The sequence below is a fragment of the Balaenoptera acutorostrata genome, chromosome 7, assembly GCF_949987535.1.
Source record: "Balaenoptera acutorostrata chromosome 7, mBalAcu1.1, whole genome shotgun sequence".
Lineage (NCBI taxonomy): Eukaryota > Metazoa > Chordata > Mammalia > Artiodactyla > Balaenopteridae > Balaenoptera > Balaenoptera acutorostrata.
This window is the reverse complement of record NC_080070.1, coordinates 102,101,158-102,107,157: the sequence shown is the minus strand read 5'-3', so window position 1 is coordinate 102,107,157 and position 6,000 is coordinate 102,101,158.

Below are 6,000 nucleotides of genomic sequence, written 5' to 3'. Positions count from 1 at the left end.
ATCCGGTAATGCAAATCAACTCGACAAAGAGGTATCATCTCTCACCATTCAGAATGACCATCATCACCAACTCTAACAGCAAGAAATGCTGGAGGTGGCGTGGAATAAAAAGCTAACCCTGCCCAGGTGATGTTGGGAAGGTAAATTGCTAACAGCCACTCTGGAGAAGAGTTTGGAGCTTCCTAAACATCTAAAATCTAGAGCTACAGAGGATCCAGCTATTCCACTCTGGGCCGTATATCCTGGGAAAGTCAGTATCGAAGGACACATGCACTGCGATATTTAGTGCAGCCCTCTTTTCAAGAGCATAGACTTGCAAGCAAACTAATTGTCCCAGAAAGGAACAATGGATAAAGAACTTGCGGTACATATGAAGAGTGGAATATTACTCAGCCAAGAAATGAAGGAAATGAGTCCATTTGCAGCACTCGGATGGACCTAGGTAGAATCATACTGGATGACAAACGTCCGAGAAAGAGAAATATCATACGATATCACTTATAGGCACAATCTAAAAATTGATACAAATGAACCAACTTCCATAACAGAAACACAGTCACAGATTTGGAAAGCAAACCTATGGCTACCAGTGGGGAAAGTCAGCGGGAGAGGCATCAACCTGGAGTTGGAAATTGGCATACATACCGTTACATACAGAAAATGATTAATGAGTAAGGACCTGCTTTTAGCACATAGAATTTGACTCAATGCACTGTACCGGACGAAAAGAATATGGAAGCTTGGTAGTAATCCGCACAAAAGTACCGAAAACTCTCTGCATAAGAGAAGCAAGTACGAGTTCACCAGAAAGGAACACAACATTGCAAATCTGCTATATCCCGTTATGAGAATAAAAAACAAAAGGGGGGTGGGAATGGTTACTAAATTCGTTCAGCGGCAGAGACCCACCCAGCTGTCACATCCCTGCAGCCAGAGCAGGCTTGGGTCCCAAGGCTTGACTTTCGTGGGCCTGAGGGACCTGGTGAGGATGTGCAGGCTAATGCAGCCCCATTGGAGATGTGCTGCCTGATCCCCACTCCAGGTGCCGAAATCTCCCGGGGCAGGGGAGCCAAGCTACAGCTAAACATGCCTGGGACACCCAAACGATGGTAGAACCTCTGGGTGGGAAGATGTTTGAAAAGTCACCTAACCTCCACATTTCCTGATGCTGTGATTTCCACCTGCAGCCTCTTTCCTTAAGGTCTCCCCACCGTGGGAAGACAATACCCTCAAAACCCGGTTTTCAAAAGCTTGGATTTTGTTCCCTGGATAAAGGTTACGGGGGGGAGAACTCAGACACAAGCCCTAGGGTGTTTGCACAGGCACAGGCCATCTAATTTCCAAGCAGGGACAGCACGTTTCCAAAGGCTCAGGTTCCCCCAGGTACACGAGCGGGGCTTAAGAAATGCTGCCGCCTTGTGGCCGCTTCCCGTAACAACAACCTGAAAACCGGTGCTCAGGGGCACTGCAATTCACAAGACCTGCTGGGCTGTAAATGACACCTGCCCTCGCTCAATATCTTGGGGTAAGTGTTCGAAAAGGATGTGAAAACAAGGCAGAACTGCAGGAAACGCAATCATCAGGTACGTGTTCCTGGCACGTTAAAGCACATAAAAAGCTGCTAATAGCACCAGTGACTGGGTTGGAAAAAAGGGGGTTTGGGCTTTTACCTGATGTATTAGGGAAAACGCCGAAGACCCTTTTTGGCCAATCTAATATCCGGTAATGCAAATCAACTCGACAAAGAGGTATCATCTCTCACCATTCAGAATGACCATCATCACCAACTCTAACAGCAAGAAATGCTGGAGGTGGCGTGGAATAAAAAGCTAACCCTGCCCAGGTGATGTTGGGAAGGTAAATTGCTAACAGCCACTCTGGAGAAGAGTTTGGAGCTTCCTAAACATCTAAAATCTAGAGCTACAGAGGATCCAGCTATTCCACTCTGGGCCGTATATCCTGGGAAAGTCAGTATCGAAGGACACATGCACTGCGATATTTAGTGCAGCCCTCTTTTCAAGAGCATAGACTTGCAAGCAAACTAATTGTCCCAGAAAGGAACAATGGATAAAGAACTTGCGGTACATATGAAGAGTGGAATATTACTCAGCCAAGAAATGAAGGAAATGAGTCCATTTGCAGCACTCGGATGGACCTAGGTAGAATCATACTGGATGACAAACGTCCGAGAAAGAGAAATATCATACGATATCACTTATAGGCACAATCTAAAAATTGATACAAATGAACCAACTTCCATAACAGAAACACAGTCACAGATTTGGAAAGCAAACCTATGGCTACCAGTGGGGAAAGTCAGCGGGAGAGGCATCAACCTGGAGTTGGAAATTGGCATACATACCGTTACATACAGAAAATGATTAATGAGTAAGGACCTGCTTTTAGCACATAGAATTTGACTCAATGCACTGTACCGGACGAAAAGAATATGGAAGCTTGGTAGTAATCCACACAAAAGTACCGAAAACTCTCTGCATAAGAGAAGCAAGTACGAGTTCACCAGAAAGGAACACAACATTGCAAATCTGCTATATCCCGTTATGAGAATAAAAAACAAAAGGGGGGTGGGAATGGTTACTAAATTCGTTCAGCGGCAGAGACCCACCCAGCTGTCACATCCCTGCAGCCAGAGCAGGCTTGGGTCCCAAGGCTTGACTTTCGTGGGCCTGAGGGACCTGGTGAGGATGTGCAGGCTAATGCAGCCCCATTGGAGATGTGCTGCCTGATCCCCACTCCAGGTGCCGAAATCTCCCGGGGCAGGGGAGCCAAGCTACAGCTAAACATGCCTGGGACACCCAAACGATGGTAGAACCTCTGGGTGGGAAGATGTTTGAAAAGTCACCTAACCTCCACATTTCCTGATGCTGTGATTTCCACCTGCAGCCTCTTTCCTTAAGGTCTCCCCACCGTGGGAAGACAATACCCTCAAAACCCGGTTTTCAAAAGCTTGGATTTTGTTCCCTGGATAAAGGTTACGGGGGGGAGAACTCAGACACAAGCCCTAGGGTGTTTGCACAGGCACAGGCCATCTAATTTCCAAGCAGGGACAGCACGTTTCCAAAGGCTCAGGTTCCCCCAGGTACACGAGCGGGGCTTAAGAAATGCTGCCGCCTTGTGGCCGCTTCCCGTAACAACAACCTGAAAACCGGTGCTCAGGGGCACTGCAATTCACAAGACCTGCTGGGCTGTAAATGACACCTGCCCTCGCTCAATATCTTGGGGTAAGTGTTCGAAAAGGATGTGAAAACAAGGCAGAACTGCAGGAAACGCAATCATCAGGTACGTGTTCCTGGCACGTTAAAGCACATAAAAAGCTGCTAATAGCACCAGTGACTGGGTTGGAAAAAAGGGGGTTTGGGCTTTTACCTGATGTATTAGGGAAAACGCCGAAGACACTTTTTGGCCAATCTAATATCCGGTAATGCAAATCAACTCGACAAAGAGGTATCATCTCTCACCATTCAGAATGACCATCATCACCAACTCTAACAGCAAGAAATGCTGGAGGTGGCGTGGAATAAAAAGCTAACCCTGCCCAGGTGATGGTGGGAAGGTAAATTGCTAACAGCCACTCTGGAGAAGAGTTTGGAGCTTCCTAAACATCTAAAATCTAGAGCTACAGAGGATCCAGCCATTCCACTCTGGGCCGTATATCCTGGGAAAGTCAGTATCGAAGGACACATGCACTGCGATATTTAGTGCAGCCCTCTTTTCAAGAGCATAGACTTGCAAGCAAACTAATTGTCCCAGAAAGGAACAATGGATAAAGAACTTGCGGTACATATGAAGAGTGGAATATTACTCAGCCAAGAAATGAAGGAAATGAGTCCATTTGCAGCACTCGGATGGACCTAGGTAGAATCATACTGGATGACAAACGTCCGAGAAAGAGAAATATCATACGATATCACTTATAGGCACAATCTAAAAATTGATACAAATGAACCAACTTCCATAACAGAAACACAGTCACAGATTTGGAAAGCAAACCTATGGCTACCAGTGGGGAAAGTCAGCGGGAGAGGCATCAACCTGGAGTTGGAAATTGGCATACATACCGTTACATACAGAAAATGATTAATGAGTAAGGACCTGCTTTTAGCACATAGAATTTGACTCAATGCACTGTACCGGACGAAAAGAATATGGAAGCTTGGTAGTAATCCGCACAAAAGTACCGAAAACTCTCTGCATAAGAGAAGCAAGTACGAGTTCACCAGAAAGGAACACAACATTGCAAATCTGCTATATCCCGTTATGAGAATAAAAAACAAAAGGGGGGTGGGAATGGTTACTAAATTCGTTCAGCGGCAGAGACCCACCCAGCTGTCACATCCCTGCAGCCAGAGCAGGCTTGGGTCCCAAGGCTTGACTTTCGTGGGCCTGAGGGACCTGGTGAGGATGTGCAGGCTAATGCAGCCCCATTGGAGATGTGCTGCCTGATCCCCACTCCAGGTGCCGAAATCTCCCGGGGCAGGGGAGCCAAGCTACAGCTAAACATGCCTGGGACACCCAAACGATGGTAGAACCTCTGGGTGGGAAGATGTTTGAAAAGTCACCTAACCTCCACATTTCCTGATGCTGTGATTTCCACCTGCAGCCTCTTTCCTTAAGGTCTCCCCACCGTGGGAAGACAATACCCTCAAAACCCGGTTTTCAAAAGCTTGGATTTTGTTCCCTGGATAAAGGTTACGGGGGGGAGAACTCAGACACAAGCCCTAGGGTGTTTGCACAGGCACAGGCCATCTAATTTCCAAGCAGGGACAGCACGTTTCCAAAGGCTCAGGTTCCCCCAGGTACACGAGCGGGGCTTAAGAAATGCTGCCGCCTTGTGGCCGCTTCCCGTAACAACAACCTGAAAACCGGTGCTCAGGGGCACTGCAATTCACAAGACCTGCTGGGCTGTAAATGACACCTGCCCTCGCTCAATATCTTGGGGTAAGTGTTCGAAAAGGATGTGAAAACAAGGCAGAACTGCAGGAAACGCAATCATCAGGTACGTGTTCCTGGCACGTTAAAGCACATAAAAAGCTGCTAATAGCACCAGTGACTGGGTTGGAAAAAAGGGGGTTTGGGCTTTTACCTGATGTATTAGGGAAAACGCCGAAGACCCTTTTTGGCCAATCTAATATCCGGTAATGCAAATCAACTCGACAAAGAGGTATCATCTCTCACCATTCAGAATGACCATCATCACCAACTCTAACAGCAAGAAATGCTGGAGGTGGCGTGGAAGAAAAAGCTAACCCTGCCCAGGTGATGGTGGGAAGGTAAATTGCTAACAGCCACTCTGGAGAAGAGTTTGGAGCTTCCTAAACATCTAAAATCTAGAGCTACAGAGGATCCAGCTATTCCACTCTGGGCCGTATATCCTGGGAAAGTCAGTATCGAAGGACACATGCACTGCGATATTTAGTGCAGCCCTCTTTTCAAGAGCATAGACTTGCAAGCAAACTAATTGTCCCAGAAAGGAACAATGGATAAAGAACTTGCGGTACATATGAAGAGTGGAATATTACTCAGCCAAGAAATGAAGGAAATGAGTCCATTTGCAGCACTCGGATGGACCTAGGTAGAATCATACTGGATGACAAACGTCCGAGAAAGAGAAATATCATACGATATCACTTATAGGCACAATCTAAAAATTGATACAAATGAACCAACTTCCATAACAGAAACACAGTCACAGATTTGGAAAGCAAACCTATGGCTACCAGTGGGGAAAGTCAGCGGGAGAGGCATCAACCTGGAGTTGGAAATTGGCATACATACCGTTACATACAGAAAATGATTAATGAGTAAGGACCTGCTTTTAGCACATAGAATTTGACTCAATGCACTGTACCGGACGAAAAGAATATGGAAGCTTGGTAGTAATCCGCACAAAAGTACCGAAAACTCTCTGCATAAGAGAAGCAAGTACGAGTTCACCAGAAAGGAACACAACATTGCAAATCTGCTATATCCCGTTATGAG